This window comes from Peromyscus eremicus, chromosome 3 (assembly GCF_949786415.1).
Source record: "Peromyscus eremicus chromosome 3, PerEre_H2_v1, whole genome shotgun sequence".
In the NCBI taxonomy this organism is placed as follows: Eukaryota; Metazoa; Chordata; class Mammalia; order Rodentia; family Cricetidae; genus Peromyscus; species Peromyscus eremicus.
The window spans coordinates 10,372,008-10,394,751 of NC_081418.1; positions in this window are offsets into that span (position 1 = coordinate 10,372,008).

Genomic DNA, 22,744 nt, shown 5'->3' on the forward strand with positions numbered 1-22,744 from the left:
AAACCTTTTTTAAAGTTATAATGTAATAAGTATGTATCTGATCAGATTAAGAGTAACATTTAATCATAGGGAAATCAGCAACTGTAACATTATTTATCCTGTGTATAAAGAACACTGCTGAAAAAAAAATCTACTTTCTCTACTTCCGCCTTTTTTGTCCTTGTCTGAAGGCAACCCTCTTGTCAACAATAATAAAATAATCGGGACTGGAGAGATGGCTCAGAGGTTAAGAGCACTGACTATTCTTCCAGAGGTCCTGAGTTCAATTCCCAGCACCCACATGGTGGCTCACAACCATCTGTAATGAGATCTGGCGCCCTCTTCTGTGTACATAATAAATAAATAAACCTTTAAAAAATAAAATAAAATAATCTAAGTATCTTAGAACTGGATGAAAATTTAGAGGTTCTCAACAATGTGTATTTAAAATATATTTTATTGTACTGTTATCTAGAATAAGAATTCCCTGTGGACGCACAAATTTTGAACTGATGCAATAGTTGCATAAATTGATATTTATTGTAAATTCAATGCATGCAGTGTATTCAATTGCATTTTATTCCATTTCCATCCTCTTCTACTGTGCTCTGGTTTTATTTCACTCTTTTTCAGTATTGACAACTATTCTAAAAGGGTTCACATTTCACCCTTGGGTTGTTGCCCACAAGTAGAAAAATCCTGTTGCACCATATCAGGAAGAAGCCGGCCCACAGCGTCTGATGACTGTTTTCTGTTGTGCTTTTCTATTTTGTACCCCTTGTCATCTTTTTTCTCTGAGTGAAGCGCCGCCCAGAAGCGGAGAAAGTGTGGATTTCAGGATCACCTGGGACTTAAGGTCCCTTATCAGAACCCTCTGTGAATCTCCTCCCCTTGATGTGCTCTGCTTTCATAGTTATCACTACAACTTCGGGATTTGGTTACAGTTTATATCTCACTTTTGTAGTAGGATGTCTTCTCATTACCTCATTCTCACACACGTCCTGTTGCCAATGACTTGTTCTCTTTTCCCTCTTCATTCTCTTGTTCCAATTGGTCTAAGATGCCCTGTTGGACACCAGTGCTTGTGATAATCACTTTTATTGATATCATTTTACGCAACCCCAAACACCAATAGAAATGCCTTTCATGGCAACAGTTGAGTATGAATTAAAAATGTCTTCCAAAGATGGGAAAATTTTTAACTGTGACTAATGAGTTCCTCTATTGGTTTAAGAAAATAAGGAATGTTTTATTCAATTATTTTTCTTGAATGCTTCTTTATTTTGCACCTACAGACACCTGCCATATGACTATATCACATATATGATGTGACTTTTGAGTATATTTTCCAGGGACAAGTCAATGTCTCTCTTTTGTGTGACCTGAAGCTTAGTATCTTTCGACTTCCATCACCATTAGAATCTCTAAAGAGCCAGTTTTTCGCTTTCCTACTTTTACAGTCTGTTCAAACTCACATAAGCTCATATCTATGGATTACACAGTATCAATTTTCCCTTGTATTTCTTGTCCTATGATATTTAATCCATTTTCCTCATACATATCTTTATGAGGATGTAATATTTTCATTTCACATCAAACATATCTACCTGTGCCGAGCACATCCAGGGTGGATATCTTCTACCGCGACTCACAGGGCTCTTGGCTATGAGAACGATGTGTTCTTGCTGTCAAACCAATCCCACTGAAAGGTGTAGATATCTTCTACTGTGGCTCACAGCACTTTTGGCTGTGAGAGGGATGCATTCTTTTTGTCTGACAAACCCCACTGGGGCAGTGACCTTCTCTGGACCAACTTCTCTTAACTCTTTCTTTTCCACAAAGCCCTGAACCCATTGTCCATGGTCTTAGCTATATGTAGACAATGAAAGAACATGGTCATAGGCTTCTGCTGTGGGTGGGGGGTGGAGGTGAAATGTAGACAGTTATTCAAGTAATCATATTTGTCATTAGTACATTTTAATAGAGATGAAATTAGTCAATGAGAGCCAAGGAATTGCTCAGGTAACAATAATGTCACCTTTTACCTGAAACCCACCTTTTGTCTCACTTTTTCCTTAGGCTGATTCTAGTCTATATGCAGAATAAACAACACATGAAACATAAAAGCTAACATAATAACCATTATTTGAAGCCATTTTCTAGAGAACAAGATGAAGGTACTTAATTTGGGAGGTTAGAAGCTGAAGAGTGAAATCTTTTCTTGAACAGAATATCAGTATTTATATTCTTACATGTACAAGTTCTCAATTAGCAGAGGTTAGAAAATGAGTAGGCTTGAGACATAGTGAGTGAGTCCATGTTTTCTCCACAGTGCTGACTGTGGAAATTGTAGGTCTCATGCAAAATTTAAATTTAAAAGTGTGCTTGGTGTCACAACCAAGTACTAGTGAGTACTAGGCCTGACACCGCTTAGTTTCTGAGATCAGTGGAGCCTGGGTGTGCTAATGGTGGCGTTGCTTCAGACAGAGGAACTATTAGCAGGTTTTAGCTGCTGGAGGGAGAGGAAGGGTCTCAGTCTCTATAGCCCATGATGAATTGACCACGCTCCAGGGAAAGGTCACACATCACAGACCACACTCTTTGGGAAGAATATACTGGCATCAATGGGGGAAAAAAGCACAAATTTGTGTGTGAAGGAAGGAAAGTGTTAGATTTGGGAATAGCTGGGGAAGGGGAATGAATATAACCAACACACACACTTAACAAAGGATTAATAAAATGTTTAAAGATGTGCCTAGAAGTAAAACTTACTTAAATTCAATGTGACAAAGGTAGAATATTATGCAAACTTTAGAGAATTTCACAGTGTAGAGCACTGTGCAATGGACAGAGCTTGGTCTTGTTCACAGAACTTGTCTTGTAACCCTGTGTTAACCCTGCAACTGGACAACCGACAGTACAAAGAGAGACTTTGAAACACTAAAGCCCTAAAGAGTATGTCTTCATCAGTCCACCCCGCCCCAGGGCTCAAGAACCTATGCTGAAGCGGAGGCAGGAAGATTGTAAGAGCTCATGCTGATAGACAACTAACTTGAAGGCAAGAGGTCTTCCAGACACACAGGGCTGATGCACACATGAACTCACAAAGATGTGCCAACATGCACAGTTCCCGCACAAGTTCAAGAAAGACAAAATCCCAGCATGAAGAAGAGACACATTTTCATTCCTACCCAAGAAGCTATTTGTAATTGATACCTGCTGGGAAAGAGACAATTGTTTCCTACAAACAAGTATCCATGGGTATCAACCACACTGGGACAGGTCCAGTGCTCAAGAGTAGTTAGCCAACACAAAACAGATCCCAGGCTTTTCGTACACTTCTTATATTTGTTTTTTTTGTTTGTTTGTTTGTTTGTTTTTGTCTTAGTGGGTGTTTGTTTGTTTGATTTTCCTTTTTTATTTTTTATTTTTATTTTTTCGAGAGAGAACATGAAGTTGGTTGCCTAGAAAGGTGGAACAGTTTTTGGAGGAGTTTAGAGGACAAAAAAGAATATGAGAAAAATAAATTTTATCTTAAAAAGACTTAAATAAAACTAAAAAAAAAAAAATAACCTGACCTACAGCCCCATGACTTCACTGAATTAATCAATGTTTCTCCATTTCTTGAGAGACTGATTTCATGAAACAGTAGAAAATGAACTGCTGATAAGGTAGAGTGGGAACGCTTATATACATAGAAAAGTCTAGAACAGGATTGCTATTCCACCCCTGAAAGAAACAACTGGTTCTATGTGTATTGGAGAATGAAAATAGAATCAATAATCTTCAGATATTTCCTTTAATGTGCTTTAATTTTTTTTTTTACTTTTTAATCTTTTTAATTTCTAAAACTGAAGCCAAACCTCGGCTGAATTCTGATTGTCATTTGTTTTATTTTTGAGGGGTCTTGCTATTTGGTATAGACTGTCCAGAAACTTGCCAATTAAACATAAATACTTTTGTTTACAAAATGGAAACGTTTGTGGTCATGACTTCATGTCAAGGAAATATTATTGAAAAAAACTTAGTCTAAAAATGCAAAAGATAATATAGTTAACTATATTAATTTTAAAAATCTAAATTAAAGATACCTTTTATACATATAGAAAAAAAAGACAAGCTACAACCTGAGTGTTAATCTGTCATAAATATGATTGTCAAAGGATTATCACCAAAATATGTGAGTAGTTCTTATTTTTTAAGTAATGACAACTAAAATGTGTCATTAAAAAGAATGAATATACATGTGTGACTATGAAATCCCAAATGATACCCATTATCAGAACACTTCCAAGTATTATTTCATAACTCAAACTCAGATTTGCCATTTTCCCCCAAGAGTTCCTATGCCAACAGTCTTGGACAGAGCCACAGAGCTCTGATTCACTACATTTGGGGTGGAGCCTTGGAAAATTAATTTTGAAAATAGTTCCCTGAGGGTTTCTGATGTGTACCATGGTTAAGACATATTTTCCTGAAATTTTAAACTCCTTGCCCAAGGGAATCAATCATCACATCTTAAAACTGTCACTCCTAAATACCTTTTCAGTAATCTGTCACTTCCGCCCTGATTCCTCAGTCCCTTAGCAAGGGACTTAGATGTGGCAAAGAAGTTGTCTTTAAGAGCTGCACACTAGTGCGTTCTGACTCTATAGGAATTGTAAATACTATCACCTGGAGACACTCTTCATATACATGGGAAGGAGGAGAACACAGTTCTCTTGGGGTCTTCCATGCGAGGGGGCAACCAATTTTTTTTATCATTCTGTAGGTAGCCCTGTATCCCACCAGAGATCTTGCATCTCCAAGTGTGCATGGGAAACCTGGCTGCCTTCCCCTTTCATTTTTAATGGACATAAAGAAGCGTCTTTGCTTACTTTTCTGGGCAAAGCAGTCAGGCCATACTCCGAAAGGCTCAGCTTAGAAACAGCACCATGTTACTTATGAAAGGGCAGAGTTCTATATTCTATAGTAAGGATGATGAAAGTCACATAATACAGCAATAACTCATCTATCACTTGGTCCCAAAGAAGATTTACAATTATCTTATAATAATAAATTCAACTAATCTAAAAATAAGGACTCTAAATATTAAAACAAATCAAAACAACAACAACAAAAAAAAAACAGATGAAAAGACAAATGGATAAAAGATATGGAGAGTATGTACACACACACACACATTAAAATAAACACCATTTAATATCAAATAAATTAAAAATTATACTGAGATGAATAGTTATTACTTATTACACTGAAAAGCTTCAAAAGGTTGATAGCATACTCTGTTGCTAAGGCTTTGAAAACAGCTATCCTCAGCTGTTCCAAAATGTTCAATCCCTTTGAGGTAAACTTGCCCATAGCTAATAAAATCCACATGTACATACTCCCTCTGACTATAACCTCACTTTCTGTAGCTGTCCCTGAAGATAAACATTCAAAATTACAAACAACATGTGTAAAAGGTTGTATGTTGTGATGTAATTTTGTAATGGTTAAATCTGAAAATCTAAACCGCATGTAAGAAACTGATTGAATAAATTATAATAGAAGTAAGAACAGCAGCTATTAGAAAACAATAACTCTGATAATCTATTTAAACAAAAGAAATCCAGCCACAAAGTGGATTTTGTACCTTACAGACTACTACAAATTGTGAATAAGAAGATACATGTTTTTTCTTCCAAAATGACCATAGTAAAGGATAATCCAGAAACTAATGAAAATTGTTGTTATTATTTAGTTATTAAAGTGGCAGAAGATTTTATTATTTAAGTTTTTAACATAATTAAAAAGTCTAGCTAACCCAAAGGCAATCTCCAACTGACAACCACTTGCAAGTGAAAATTTTGTTCCCCACTACTGTTCAGGGCAGGCTTCCTGCCCAGCAGCAGATGGGCAATGGGAAATGAACTCCACGGTATCTCTGAAAATTCCCTGTCTCACAATGTCATGTTAGGGCGTTTCCTGTTTTTACCTTTTTAGTGTAATTTTTAATTTCTTTTTCATTTTATCTTACTACTTTTATTCTGTTTAGTTCTGTAATTTTTTCTTCGCTCTTTCCCCGTACAGGTCTTTTGCATATGTATTATGGCTTCTCCTTCAGTGTTTACATGGCGTTCCTGGATGTGCAGGTAAGTGGGTCTCTGTCTCTTGTGTCTGCTCTTTGGCTCTTTTCCTCCTGTTTGCTTGTTTTGTCTAATTGCAATGTGTCAGAGTTTGCTTTTCCTGTCTCATCTCATTTCATCTTATCAACTTAGGATCTTATCTGATCCTTATCTCTTAGAAAGCTGTTTGGTTTGTTTCTCATGAGACACAGAAAGGAGGTGGATCTGAGGAACTGGGAGGAGTAGAGGAGGGGAAACCATAATCAGAGAAAATAAAAACTATTTTCGAAAAAAGGTTAAAAAAGAATCATAAAATGTCTAGATAAAAAATAGAAAAATATTCAATACACATGGTGTGGTCGCCTAACAGTAATAGCGTTGGCATATTTCTATCTTCATAGTATATGATAGAATAAACAAACATGTCAATATCATGAAAACCTTCCTGTGAGGAAATAAGCAATAAGTGAGTGGAGGGAGAGGTAAACATTTGACAGCTCCAGAAGACGTTCTCACTTCAAGTATTTACTGTGTTCGTTTTCTGTTTCCTAATATAGACAGCATAGCTTTAAAAATACAAATTGGGTGTGAAATTTCTGTCCCTTCCAATTGTACCATCTTCTCCTCCTGTTATTTGGTAACAGCCCCACTCTTCAGAAACTACTCTACTTCCCACCTCAAGCTGTCTGTCCATCTCAACAGCGAAGGCCCTGGGAACAACCGATTCATGTGTCTTGTCCTTCCAGGTGGGATAACAGAGGTCTGTTTCCTCTTGCCCTTCCCCACAAATTCTGTAATGGAAAAGCATAGTGAAACAAAAGGCTCTTTTTACCAGTGCAGGAAAACACTCAATTTCATGTTAATTGGTATATTGACTAATATTTCCTTTGTTCTGGCCATTCACAGAAAAAAAATTCTCTGATACAACTGGGAAGTATACCTTCCAGTTTCAAGAAAAATCTAATAACTTAAGCAACTCCCATATCTCAATATCCAAATCACATGGACCTGAGGTATATCCCTGAGAACATCTGTAGCAGATGAGTCAGGAGGTAGGTAAGGATTTCGTGAAGTAGTCATCAGATATAGAATTCTTACTGTAATGCCAAACTTGTGCTTTAGATAAGGTACATGCAGAGTTAAAACCCACACATTACTTATTAAATGCTAGATAGTTGGATGAATGGTGACTTGGAGACATAGGATAAACAATAAGTACTAAATAAATATTTGAGTATTAAAGAGATTTCCAAGAGGTAAGTTGAGTAGGAAGAAAATAGTTGAAAACACAAAAGAGTAATAATATAAAGAAAAACAAAGAGGGGCGGAGATATGGCTTAGATGTCAGGAGCTCACACTCCCCTTGCAGAGGACTTGAGTTGGGTTTCCAGCACCCAATGTCTATCAGCTCATAAGTTCTTGTAACTCCAGCTCCAAAGGTTCTGACACACTCTCCTGGCTCCCAAGGGCACCTGCACTTTTGTTCATGTATCTGTCAATCTTCATATATATTATAAACATAATTAAAAATAAATCTTAAAAAAAGAAAAGAATAAGAGCAAGAGACCAAAATAGATGCTGTATACAGAGAGATACTTTGTTCATTTTCTCTTCTTTCTTAAAATAGGTTTGTTTAGTTTTATTTTCTGTCTGTGGAAATTTCATCTGCAAGTATGTTTTTATAGCACGTGTTCACTGCTCATGGAAGCCAGAAGAAGGAGATCAATACCCTGGAACTGGGAGATGGACAAGAGTTAGCTGCCCTATGGATGCTGGAAATGTAACCTAGGTCATCTAAGAGAGTGTCTGTCAAGTGCTTCTAACCAATGAGACATTTCTCCAGCCCCTCCCCTGTTTATTGACAGTCTTTCTATGTAACCCTGACTGGCTGGGAACTCACTATGTACTCCATCCAGTCTAGCCTTGAGCTCACAGAGCCTCGTCTGCCTCTGTCTCCCTAGGGCATGTGTTACCGATGCTGCTTCATTTTCTCCAATATGCTATTAGCCACACCCACAAACCTGATGAGAAGGTACCATACTGAGTACTTAGGCTGGTGGGAAATGTTCATTATCCACACAAGAAGCTCTGACACTAAAAAAGCAGAGAAAGTATTAGAGTGAAAAGGAGCCAGGAAACTTGAAGTAATCCAAATTCGGTGAGTTCAAATAAATGGGTGAGCAAGATGATTAACTAAAAATAAACAGCTAGTAGATATGTCCAGGAAAGTGTGGTGAAACTCAACCTAAGTAACACAATATAAAGTTTTATGGAGTTGTCAGATTCCTTGAATTTTTTTTTTTAAAACTTACTATTAAGTTTCTGGGCAGAATTGTAAAGGTCAATCATGAAGGTGTCTTTTCCAATTAAAACTTAGAAATTTGAAAGGCCTAAAAGGTATTCATGCTTCTGATTTAGATTCCATCTGTATTCTAGTTTCGACTTCTAAATACTCCCTTATTTTAATATTTTTAATTGATGCCAGAGTAAGGAATTTATGCCAGCTTTAAAATATATGTTAAAAGTTGAAAAAAGAAAACCCTCCAACATTCCTCATGGTACATAGAGAGTAATCACTGCCACAGTGAATAAATTTGAAAGACCAAACTGTAGACCCTTGGAAGACGATGGAAAAGAGCAGGGAGCCATGTCCAGAAGCAACAATTTAGGAGATGTCGTAAACACCAGCTCTATTTCCGTCTCAGTCCTCTCCACTCTTCCTGCTGTGTTAGTCATCATCCCACAGCTTCCTTTCATGTCATGACGAGTAAGCTAACTCAGAGAAGAAGGACTCATCGTCTCTACACTGTAGCTACTCTAAAAACAACTGGCTCCGCCCACGGCTGTGGTGTAGAAGTCTAGTCTGGTCGTTTTCTCAGTACCTTCCACTGTCTGCTCAGAATAAACACCTCTGGAAAAATTTACTATAGTAATCACATGCGAGTTGTTTCCCTCTCTCTGAACTCAAATATTCTTTCCAAGCGAGAGCAGGGAAGATCCAATCATTATGCTGCACAGGATTCCAGTGACTTCTCTGACAGTTCAGATAAACTGTTAAATGTGTGTTTACTGTAAGCACGCATGAAGCAGTACATTACAGGGGGAAACTCCTTGAATCAGTTATTCTACCTGTAAACAAAGTGTGCCTGGGAAAATTTTTATCTTATTTCTAGAAAAATGCCATGGCTTAGATGGGAAATTAATAGAGATGTCACCCTAACTTTGTTTGGCTGACTCTGCACCTGTGTGGCCAAGAATGTCTGTTCTTGTAGCACATGAATTTGGATCAAGCAAAAACTTGAGAACAAGTTGAGTCTACTGTTCTTAATCATCAAGACCTTTGAAAGACCAACACCGCTGGCTGCAGTGACTGTTTATAGACAGACAGGCAGACAGGAAGGCAAACAGTGGTAGTCTTAAAAATTCCTATGCACTCTGGCCAAGGAAGTAGGTAGGCTAACTGAAGACCTTTGCCTCTCCCTCCATTTCTCAAAGTCCATTTCCTATGTCTCATGCTCAGCTCTGTAGCAGACCATGTGCTGAGGCCTCGATTTCCCTGCCTGCCCCATCTCCAGGGGATCACACGATCTTCCCCTCCAAACCTGCCTCTCCAGATTCACTGCTTTACCTCAGCCGGTACTCTGTGGGAACCCACAGGCCACTCTGGCTAGAGAGGCAGGTAAGCTAACTGAAGATCTTCATGTCTGCCTACATCTGCCAAATCCAGTTGCTGCTTCTCATCCCCAACTCTGTAGCAGACCACCTGCTGCAGCCTCTCCTTACTCTCTGCCCCTATTCCCAAGGAACAAAGCAGATGCTGATGTAACACCCTGCTTAATCTCTCCTGTGGGCCCACTCAACCACCCCCTCCTAGCCTGCCACTATTCCTAAGTGCCAGCTCCCCAAACCTAGAAACACATTTTTCCTGGAGCCCCCAGTGGTCACACCTATCAGAATCCCAGAAGAATTTACCAGAAAGCATACAATCATCACACACTACCAAGAACCTGAGAGAACAACAAAACCAAGGATCAAGACACCCACCTAACAAAGATAAGACCAGATATCAGCACGAGGAACTCCTATCTTCTCAACCAGAGATGCCTGAACGCCAGAGCAAAAACAAAATCAGGAACAGCCAGGATAACATGTCTCCACTACTACAGCCGGCCCTGAGTATTGCAAGATAGCATAAGAAAATGACCTTAAAACAGCTTTTGTGAATATGGTAGAGACCCTTAAAAGAAAATGAATAAATCCCTTACTGAAAACACAAACCAATTTTTGGAAGGAAATGAATACAACACCGCAAGACCTGAAAGTGGAAATAGAATCATTAAAAACAAAGCAAAACAAACAACAAAACACAAACTGAGAAATCTGGAAACAAAAATTTAGAAACTGAGAAAGGAACATGAGAGGCAAGCCTCACCAACCCACTATGAAAGAAGGAAATCGCAGGCGTGGAAGACATGATAGAAGAAATGGAGACCTGGAACAGAGAAAATGTTAAAAGTGAAAATATCCTGCTACAAAACACCCATGAACTCTGGGACACTATGAAAAAACCAAATCTAAGAATGATACAAATAGAGGAAAGAGAAGAAACCCAGGGCAAAGGCACAGAAAACATTTTCAAAAAATTTATACAAGATCCAAATTAACAAAATTAGGAATGAAAAGGGGGTTATAACAATAGATAGAAAGAAAATTGTGAGGATATACTTAAAACAGCTATCCTCCACCAAATTGGAAAACCTAAAAGAAATGGATAATTCTTGATACATTCCACTTACTGAAGTTAAATCAAAATCAACCAAACAGACTATAAAGCCAATGAAATAGAAGAAGTAATTAAAGACTCCCAGTCCCCTTCCCCCAAAAGAAGCCCAGGGCCAGATGGTTTCAGCAAAGTAGGTGGATATAAAATTAACCCACAAAATGTTTATTAAAGCTTATTCATAATAGCCAGAAACTGGGGACAACATAGATGTCCCTAAGTTCAAGAATGGAGAAAGAAATCATGGTACATTTACACAATGGAGTATTATTCAACTGTTAAAAAAATGACATCATGAAATTTGCAGACAAATGAATGCAACTAGAAAAAAATTATCCTGGGTGAGGTAACTCAAACTTAGAAACACAAATATGGTATGTACTCACTTATAAGTGGATATTAGCCATTAAGTAAGTGATAATCAAGATACAATCCACAGACCCACAGAGGTTAGTTAAAGAAGAGGGCTGAGGTGGGGGGAGGGTACATGCATCTACCTGGGAAGGGGAAATAGAATAGATTTTGGGGACAGATAAGGATGGGGAAGAAAGGATCAGCTGTGGGGGTTAAAGAGTGCCGGGAGAGCCAGCTGGAGCTGGGTGGCATTTTGGAGGTGGTGTAGAAGCCTAGTGTAGTGGAAACTTCTGGAAATCTATGAGGGTGTTCCTAGTGAAGACTCCCAGTAATGGAGCATACTGAGTCTAAGGCTTCCAGTCGTGGGACTGGGCTGCATTTGGTTGAGTTTGTTGTCCAAGGGGGTTATGGAGATCACTAACAACCTGATGCTAGGACAGAGATTTATTCTCTTAAAACTGACAGCAGAAGTCCCATTGCCAAAGACAATATCCACACAACTTATCGTACATAGATATGGTGAGCTGGTGTCTGTTTAGAGCCTTTGTCCCTAAATTCTAGTCTCTTTGGCATGGGAAGGTACTCTATGGACTATGCAAAGAAAAACCAGGACACCAACCCAGCCACAAAATCCTCAACCTACAATCAGCTTTGCCTGCAAGATGTGCTGGGGCAATGGTGGCACCGAAATTATGGGGGTGGCCAGACAAGGTGTGGTTTAACTTGTGACCCAAGCTCCAAGATGAAGCTCATGCTCTATACTGACTGGATGGCCAAGAACTAGAAATTGTTCATCCCAGAGACCTAGGGGGGAACTAAATACAAATGGAAAAAAAATAAGTGAAATGATTCCTACTGATGTTTTGCTATAATTATGGATCAATCCTTGTCTAGTAGTCCTCAGAGAGGCTTCTTCCAGCAGCAGATGGGAAGGCAGAGACCCACAGCGAGACATTATGTGGAGAGAACATCTAAATTGGAGATCTCTATTGGGTCCCTCTCCGAGGAGCTTGGGAACCCTGCAAAGAGGATAAAGAAAGATTGTAGGAGTCAGAGGATTTGGAGGACACCAGGAGAACATGGCCCACTAAATCTACCATGCAGGGCACATATCTGTTCACAGAGACTGAAGCATCAAGCAAGGTGCCTGCAAGGACCTGTGGTAGGTCTTTTGCATGTATGTTAGGGCTGTTAGCTTAGTGTTCTTTGTGGGACTGCTAACAGATGAAGCAGGTATGTCTCTGACTCTTTTGGATGCTCTTGGGACTCTTTTTGTCCTATTAGATTGCCTTGTCCAGGCTCCACATGAGAGGATCTTATTGTCTACCTTGTCTTACTGTATCTTGTTTTGGCATGTTTTGTTGTTGTCTCTTGGAGGTCTGTTCTTTCCTGAAGAGGAAATGGAGGAACAAGTAGATCTGGGGATAAAGAGATGTGGGCAGAAGCTGTGAGGAGCCTGGTGGGGCTGTAGTCAGTTGAGATGTATTGTATGTGAGAAGAATCTATTTTCATTAAAAGTGAATAAAAATAAACAAATATAACAACAACAGAACAACAATTAGACTGAGGGAGAAATCAGGGAAATAATACCTTTCATAGTAGCTTCAAATAATATAAAATACCATAGGGAAACTCTAACCAAGCAAGTGAAAGACTTCTAGGATTAAAAATTTAAAGGATTGAAGAAAGAAAATGAAGATGATATCAGAAGATGGAAAGATGCCCCATGTTCATTGATTGGTAGGATTAATACAGTAACAATGGCCATTATAACAAAAAGAAATTTAGAGATTCAATGTAATCCCCATCAAAATTCCAGCACAAATCTTCTCAGCTCTTGAAAGGACAATTATCAGTTTCAATCCAGGATAGTTAAACCAATCTTGAACAATAAAAGAACTATTGTAGTTATCACAATTCCCAATTTAAAGTTGTACTACAATGTTATAGTAATAAAAACAGCATGGCATTGGCATGGAAACAAAGAAGTTGAGCAATGGAATCAAGTTGAAGACACAGACATATCAAGAGACCTACGGACATCTGATTTTTTGATAAAGGATCCAGAAATACACAATGTAAAAAAAAAAGAGACAGCATCTGCAGTAAATACTGAACATCAAACTGAATGTCTTCATGTAGAAGAATGCAAACAGATTCCTATTTATCACCTACACAAAACTCAAGTCCAAGTAGATCAAAGATCTCAACATAAAATGAGATACAATGAACCTAGTAGAAGAGAAACTGGGGAATAGCCTTGAACACATTTGCCCAGGAAAAGATTTTCTGAACTGTGCACCATTAGCACAGGCACTAAGATCAATGGTTAATAAACGGGACTTCATGAAACTGAGAGATTAATGCATAGCAAAGGACATTGTCATTAAGACAAAGTGCCAGCCTACAGAATGGGAAAAGATATTTGTCAAATACATATCTGATAGAGGGCTAGTATACAAAATATATAAAGAATTCAAGAAGCCATTTACAAAGAAAATAACCCACTTTAAAAATGAGGTACAGATCTACACAGAGAATTCACAATATAGGAAACTCAAGTGGCTGAGAAATAGTTAAAAAAGTGTTCAACACCCTTAGCCATCAGAGAAATGCAAATCAGAACTACTTTGAGATTTCGTCTTACACCTGTCGGAATGGCTTAGATCAATAACCCAAGTCACAGCTCATACTGGCAAAGATGTGGAGTAAGGGGAACACTCACTCATTGCTGTTGGAAGTACAAACTTGTACAGTCACTGTGTAAATCAGTATGGTGGTTTCTCAGGAAGATGAGAATCAATTTACCTCAAGATCCACTTATACCACTCTTGTGCATATGCCAAAGGACACTTTAACCTACCACAGAGACACTTGCTCAACCATGTTCATTGCTGCTCTATTTATAATAGCCAGAAATTGGGAACAATATAGATGTTTCTCAACAGAAGACTAGATAAGGAAAATGAAGTACATTTACACAATTGAGCATTAATTAGTTGTTAAAAATGAAATCATGAAATTTGCAGGTAAATGGATGGAACTAGAAAAAAACATCTTGATGTATCCCAGACCCAGTAAGATAACTATAGTATGTATTCATTTATTTATTTATTTAGCTTTAAAGTTGATATCAAAGCTACAATCTGTAGAACCACAGAGAATAGGTATAGAGTAATGATCCCAGGTGGGGAGGACATATTGATCTCATTTGGAAGGAATATAGATTAGATAATTATAGCTATAGGGGGAGGCTGGAATGTGAGGATCAAGTGGGGAGTGGGAGAGAAGAGGGAGATGAGGAGGGGAACATGGGGAGAGATAGCTAAAATTAAGGGCATTTGAAAGGTAGTATGGAAATTTAAGACTGTAGAAACTTTTACAATATTGTCAAATAATGGGGAAGACAGGGTCCCAGCTGGCAAGTGGTCATCTCTTGTCACCAAATGAAACTTCTATTACTGGAATTAGGCTACATTTAATTGAGTTGCTGACTGAAGGTTTCCCATGGGAATCCCCAGTCAACCCAGCCTGTTTTAAAGACTACAGATTGCTCTTCACAAACTGACAACAAGGCTCTGTTGCTGAAGACAACACCTAAACAACTCACTGAGCATGGAGAAGTTGAGCTGTTGCCTACATTGATACTTACTCCCTGTGTTCTGGTATCTTTGGTACAGGAAGGTCCTTTGGAGTCTACCAAAAGAGGAAAGTAAATACCAACCCTGCCACCTTTCATCTACAATGGTGTCCTGCCTGTATTTTATGCTAGTCCAAGTGGGCACAAAGCTTGTGGGAGTAACCAACCAACAACTGATTGACTGAAGGCCCACCTCACAAGATGGAACTTACAACAGACATTGATTGTGTGACCAAGAGCCCGAGACTAGATAGCCCTAAGATTCAGGAGAAATTAAAATACTTCTGTTCTAAAAATAAATATGTTAATTAATTAATTAATCTATCAGTAAAATGACTCCTAATGAGATGTATGTGCCTTGTTCAGCCACCATTAGAGAAGCTTCCTCCTGCACCTGATGGGAACAAAAACAGAGACTCACAGCCAGATATTATACAGAAAGTGAGAGATCTTAGAACACTCAGTCCTATATGGGAAGTCTGCATATAACCCCTCCCTTCAGTTCTTAGGAAACCCTGTAGAAAAGGTATCCTTTGTGTAAATATTGTGGTTTTCAGTTTTGTGTTTTTATGTTACTCCTGAGTGTGTGGATGAGTTGGGTCTCTGTTTCTTGTGCTTTCTCTTGGGCTTTTTGCCTTCTGTTTCTTTTGTCCAATTCCAATGTGTTAGTTTTAGTTTTATTTTATTTTATTATTATCCCCTGGAAGCCTTCTTCTTTTCTAATGAGTGATGGAAAGGGAGAGGATTTGGTTGGGAGAGGAGGGAAGGAAGAAGTGGGAGGAGTAGAGGAAGGGGAAACTGTAATCAGTATATATTATGTGAGAAAAATAAAAACTCTTATGAATAATTTTGTCCTTATTGATAAACCAAGGAATAGCTAGAAGTAGGTATAACTTCAATAAGTTTCAAAAAAATACAATACTAAATATCAGCATACATTTGACACATTTTACTACTTTAAATTTTGCATTTTTAAAATCAAGTAGTCAATAGACTACTTGGGGGAAAGCTGCTGAAATGTGGTGGGTTCAAAATCTTGTGTATAACCTGAACCTGGAGCAAGTGAGGTCAAAATTATCTAAGGAATCATGGAAAAATGGGCCTTATGTAACAGTCTATAAAGTTTTACACATCCTCGTATGATTCAAGATGTGACCTAGGTTCTTTCTCAAAGTGATTGTCTTAAAATTGTGTCTTTCTAAAAATGAGATTATTTAAGTTTATAAATGAAAGAAAGTAGAAAAAAGAGATGAAACAGAGCACAAGCAAAGGCGAAGAAACACCTGTGGACACTGTCCACACACTGGAACAGCACTTTACTTAGGTAGTAATGATCGTTATTATGAACATTATTAACTATTTAATTTTTCCACTAGTATTCCAAGTATGGTTGTGGAGTTCACAATTACTAAAGATAGTAGACCCTACAAAAATTTGATTGAAATCTTAGTGTCTATTTTGTTAAATTTCTCTAATTGGTTAGAAAATAAGAAGTTACTGAAACTATGTTCAAGTAAAATGAAATCTTTGCATAAGTTTTCATTTTCATTCATGTCAATATCCAAGAGAAAATTAAAGTGACACCATTACTGAGGGAATAGGAAAGAAATCTCTTACACACCTACTGGTAGCTGTTAACCAAATCAAAAACTTACCATCACAAAAAATAGAAAAATAATTATCAAATACCATAATTGTCTTAATTTTTATTTACTCTCATTTTTTGAGAGCAACTGGTCCTTGGTCATTGATGAAATTGAATTTTTTTCATTTATTGTATAGGTGATAAAAAAGGGTTTTGTTTTTTATATTGAATTCTGTCATTCTATAAAGGGACTTTAAAACAAAAAAATTATTTGTGTTAATATCAGACATCTAATTATAAATTAAAATTATAAAGAAAATCATAAAGTAAAGTTAAAATGGAAAAAATCATAATGAATGAAAACAATGTTAAGATTTTTAGATAACTTTTAATTTGGTTCATGAAATTTGAAATTCATGGGATTAAATAATCTAATTAACCTATGAAGAATAAGAACCTTCATTAAATCCTGCCTGTCATACCCCAAAATACCTCCCTGCAGCACCTGGATCAGTTGTGCAAATCGATACCCTAGTAGGAAGAAAATTAATGAGAATTCAAATTCTCTGGGGAATGTAGTCCTTTAAGAGTACTTGCTATTCTTTCAGAGGACCTGGCTTGAATTCTCAGGGTTCAGTTCCCAGCACCCACAAGAAGATGCTCATAATTACCTGTAAGTCCAGTTCTCGGTCATCTGACATACTCTGCTAGATTTCAGTCACAGGCATGTTCACAATAACATACACAAATGCAGGAACTCACTCATACACGTAAAATAAGTGTAGGAATCTTTTAAAACTTCCATTTAAGTGATCCAATTAAAGCAGTTCATTTAAATTGACATTTGTTTTTACTTTGTAAATTTTCTGCCTGGTATATAGGATCATGTCAGGATTACTTTTTTCTCTGCAGTCCAATAATTTCTACGTGTACCTCTCTGACAGTAGTTGTACATGCAGTTTTATTCACTTCTTTCTATGACACACGGACCAAGGAATGTCAGTTAGTACTCAGTCACCGATAACACACTCAATGGCAGATAATAAAAACGTGTAAGAACCTGCCTGTCAATGCTGTCAGGTTTTATATACAGCAGTTCTCCAGGAAAGGGCAAAGGCGTAAGGCGGAGCCAGCTAAGTTATCAGCACAGCACTGGAATTTGTCTATTCAGTTTACTTTAACTTGAGAATTGAATTCATAACAAAAACGTTTAAAATTAATTGACAATGCTGTATTTCATAATTTCTAAAATAGTAGCCCCACAACCTGCACATATTATGCAAGCAGTAAATATTTATTGTTTTGACTTGAATGCTTTTGAATGAAAAAGCCTAACAATTCCGTATGAATAAAAAAGAGTTCTGTTTTAGAAATGAATACTCTTCTTCCTCCCCCCTAAGAGGCCGTGTGGAGAGCTTAGGGTGTCACATCTGTTCCGTAACGACCTCACTTCGTGCCAGTTTGTGCCTTCTCTGCTCTTCCTATCTTAGAACTTTTACATTTCCATTCCCAGGAGGGAATGCTTTGCTCTGATTGGCAGGGAGATGTGGAAGGAAGGCTTACAGCCCATGGCCACAGCTGATTGTATCCTCTGGAATTGTGGTTATGAAATTGGAAGCTACCTTCATGAAGCAGAAAGCCTCAAGGTAATTGCCATGTGCTGCAAGCCTTCCTGCTTTTTGGAAAACAGAAATAAACAGTTCATTTTCCTAAGCACTTACTGTATTTACCAATGCTGTGCATGGGGTATATTTTGCCAGTTGACATTACTTTAGTAAGTTATTATTATATGGTCAACACCTGCCCCATAAATATAGAATAGAGAAGTTATATTATATTTGTGCTTGGTGAAATGAAGTGCTACCCAAACTATGATGTGGTAAAGACCTTTTGTGTTCTCTGTATTTATGGATGCTACATACCACTTAACATATACCAAATTTGGGAAGCAAACAAGTTTGACTCAAAGTTCAACTTTATATGATCTCTGTGACCGGAGATGGGTCATTCAGCTTTTAATGTATAGTTTCAAATAAACTGGAATTCTAAATATGTTTACATTTCTTATGTTTTTTTGCTAACTAGCTAAATATGTATATTGAATAAAAGGCAAATTCTAGTATTAAATCAATGTTTACTCTTTACAGCATAAGAAACTATCAGAAGTTCACTTCAAGATTAGAAATTATTTAAAGAAATATGGTTGGAAAAGTCTGAACTTTCTATTTCTCTAAAGCAGCATGATGTAATGGTGAAACAGGCAGGAAGGCAGAGATGCCTGCATTTGTATTTCTCTTATTCAGTAAAGCTGGCTGTTTTACATTTAACTCACTGCAGCTCCCTGAATCCAGCTCCTTTATTTGAAAACATAAACTCTGTGATGTCAGATTGTCTATAGTGTTCCCAGGTAATTTATGAGAAAAGCCAGACAAAAATGTAAACATATTTATAATTCCATATATATATATATGCACATACATATGTATATTTATATATACACACAGATTGCAGTTACTTTTTCAGTAAAACATTTTAAAACCTAATTATTTTAATACAATAGTTACTGATCTTTGTCCTTTTGTGATTTTGGAAAAGGAATTATTCTCATCATTATTAACAGCAAAGTCATCAATAAATTACTTCTGTGTCCACCTGAAGCAGGATTGTGTGGCTTATGAAGTGTAAGATGAATACAACAGCATGGCTTTATCCCTCAAGTAAATTGTCACTGGTGTGAAGAAGAATTTGGCCAGGATCATCTGGAAAAAAATTACATAATGAAAATGGGGTATCAAATCTTTTTAATTAGCCAGGTGGTGGTGGCACACGCCTTTAATTCTAGCACTCAAGAGATGGAGGCAGGCAGATCTCTATGAGTTCTCCTCCAGCCTGGTCTACAGAGAAAGTTCCAGCGCAGCCAGGGCTACAAAGGGAAACCCTGTCTCAAAACAAACAAAGAAATAAACAAAAAAATCTTTTAAATTAAATTAACAGCATTTTCTTCATTTTCTTTCAGTGAAGACTTTGAAGCTACAGAAATGAATTATATATAACTACCCACATACATATGATAAAGGGAATACAGTTATTCTAATATTTATTCTTTGTTGCCATATTTCAAAGTAGTCAAACCAATCTAGTGTTCAATAATTAGAGAGATGCCAAAGGCTCTGTTTTCCTTAGCACAAAGGAAATAATGTCATTGGATGGAAGCATGGTGAACACTTGTCCAGTGGAGGAAACTGAGATTTATGAATGGGCAGACAATCAGATCACCCTTTAAAGAGCCCACTTTGCAATGAGAAATATGGACAGGTTACTCTGCCTGTAAATTCAATATTCATTATACACCTGTTTCTTTCATTTAAGAGTATAATGCGCCATTATAGACTTTGCTGTGAAGGACATCTTAGTCCACAAATACTAGCACACTTGTGCAAGTATGTCTGGAGCCAATTATCCTGGAAGTAGAACAACCAAACATCTGCAAACAAAAAAAATTATAATTTTAAATTAAATTTATTGTAAAAATTTGGAAATAAAAGTCACCACTCACCAAATATTATTCAGACCCAAATTATTGTATGTATATATATATATATATATATATATATATATATATATATATATAAACAATACATTGTTTTTTGAATCTATACTTTACACCTCTTTAGTAAATTTCTTTTCTGAATTTGCTAACAAGGAAAACTATAGCTATTTAGTCTTCAAATCTCTCAGAGACCCAAGAAAGAAATAATATTTACTGAAAAAGCAGGAAGTACAAACAAGAAACTTCCAAAAAATGTGAGAATTGACAGAAACAACTGGCCATCTGGACAGTCACCCAAGGTACCTCTGTAACATTGGGGCATCCATCTTCAGCCTATAGGCTTAGCATATCTGACAGACTTTTCTGTGAAGCAGGATATTCTGAAGGGCCTTCCTACCTTGTCTTAGCAAGGTGTGATAGTCCTTTCTTTTGTGTCCTGTTTGTGCATTTTGGACAGCATACTGTCAGCAGTTGATTCAAGGGCATTTTCTTGCCCAGTGGCTAACTTTTGCCACAAAAAAAAGTAAATTCCATATGGAGTTTCTTCAATGCCCATCGTCTTCTTGGAAGTAGATTGGTGCTGCCAGGAGCAGACATGTCTCATTGTCATAACAAAATGAATCTATGTTCTTAAAACATCTTAAATGCCACATTCTGTAGATCTCTGAAGTGTTTGAAGATGATCTGTTTATCTAAAATATATTTCTGTTTGACCTTGAAAACATACCTAATATGACTACAAGTTTGGTTGTAACTACTAACTTGCATTTCTTTATATGCTAATTAGTTAATGATAGTAACATTCAAGGACTAGAAAGTTGCATTACATTGTTAAATGAACTGTATAGGTACAATACCTTGAACAAGATTAAAAATGTATGTACAGTATGTTCCAACAAAAATAATCTCAAATTTGTTATCTATACAAAATTTGTATACAATACACAAAAAATCTATTCTAATGTAAAATATTTATAACTAGTAGTTGCTTTTTAAAAGTAGATTCAATATTTTACTCTTTTATCTTAATATATCTATAGTCTCCCTTTTTTCTTTTCAGAGTGCATGCAATAATCTACACTTTTATCATATTACTTCTATATCTCTTTTTTTCAAAGTAGACTCAATAATCTACCCTTTTATCCTATCATTTCTATATAATACATTTCTATATCCTATTGCCCTCTCTTCTTTTAGAAAGAGATTGACTTGACCAATAACAAATTTTAACCAACCCCTAAACAAAGACAAACATCCGTAATCCATTTTTTGGGAATGTGGGTGTAGTTTTGTAGGCTACTTCCTGCTGTTTGGGGGCCCTGGTAGACTTATGGGGATACAAAGACAACTTAGGATTATGGTCAAGTCCTGATTGGAGTAGTCTGTGAGGCTGTTATTATCTCAGCTAGCCATCTTGCTGTTGACCTGAGCAGTTTGTAGTCCAAAGCCGATTTTTGGGTGGTGTTTGTCAGCTTAATGCCATTATTTTTGTCCTGATAGGATTGTCATTGTGGGGTCCCATCATCATTTTGGAGACTTCGAAGTCACTGTTAGGTGCGGTCATGATTCACTACAGAAAATCTTTTTCATGGAATATTTTTTTCTGGATGGTTTATCCTTTTTCTTCAGATGTCTCATTTTTCCAGTGTTCTTCAAATTCCTGAGCCTTCATTCTCCTGAAAGACAAAAACAAAACCATTCTCCAACCCTAACTTTGGGAAGGTTCTAAATCTAATCTTTATGAATTTTGATTTATAATTTCTCTTTAAATTTTTGTTTTATTTTCCAAAGCTGTTATATCATCCAGAGCAGTATGATTTTTTACAATAGGCACTAGGTTATTTAATTGCTCTGGGAAGGAGTTTCTTCCACAACAACAGGAAAGGACTGAACAGAATTTGACATTTGACATGGGTGCCTGCAAGAGGTCTCTCAAGGTATTTCCTGATGGCAAAAGCAAGGGATTACCTTTTCTGTCCCTTGTTGATCTACATTCATTATTCCAATGTCTGCCTTCAATACATTTTTTGCATAATCCAGAAGGGAGGCTCATTCTATTGGGATTATTCCTAGGAAAAACATTGTTTCTAGGAAAGTACTGTTTACAGTTCCTTTCTAGGTGACCTTGTTTACCACAATTGAAACATCTGACATTACTATTTTTCTTTAAACTTATGGAAATAACCTCTCCTATCCAAGCATCATCATAGTCATGAGATTCAATATTCATTATATCTCAGAGCAATTCCTCCAAGGATGCTGATCTTGCCTTTAATCACCTAATTAGTCTTTTGTAGTGTGCATTAGCATTTTCAAAAACCAAAGATTCAGTTATTATCTGCTTAGCTTCTGAATTTGATATCATTCTATTTACTGCTGACATCAATCTTCATGAAAAATCAGAGAAGGTTTCTTTTGGACCCTGTATACTTTTAGTAAATGACTCAATTTTCTTTCCTACTTCTTCAATTCTGTTCCAAGCATTTAAGGCTGCCATTTGGCATAAAACTAGGGAGAGGTCATCATATAAAGATCGTTGAATAGAAATGGATTAATTTAAGCTGTAAGAACAGTTAGCAAGAAGCCTGCCACGGCCATACAGTTTGTAAGCAATATAAGTCTCTGTGTTTACTTGGTCGGGTCTGAGTGGCTGTGGGACTGGCGGGTGAGAGAGAATTGTCCTGACTGTGAGCCAGGCAGGAAAACTCTAGCTACAAATGGCGCCCAACGTGTTGGCAAGAGTTTCCAC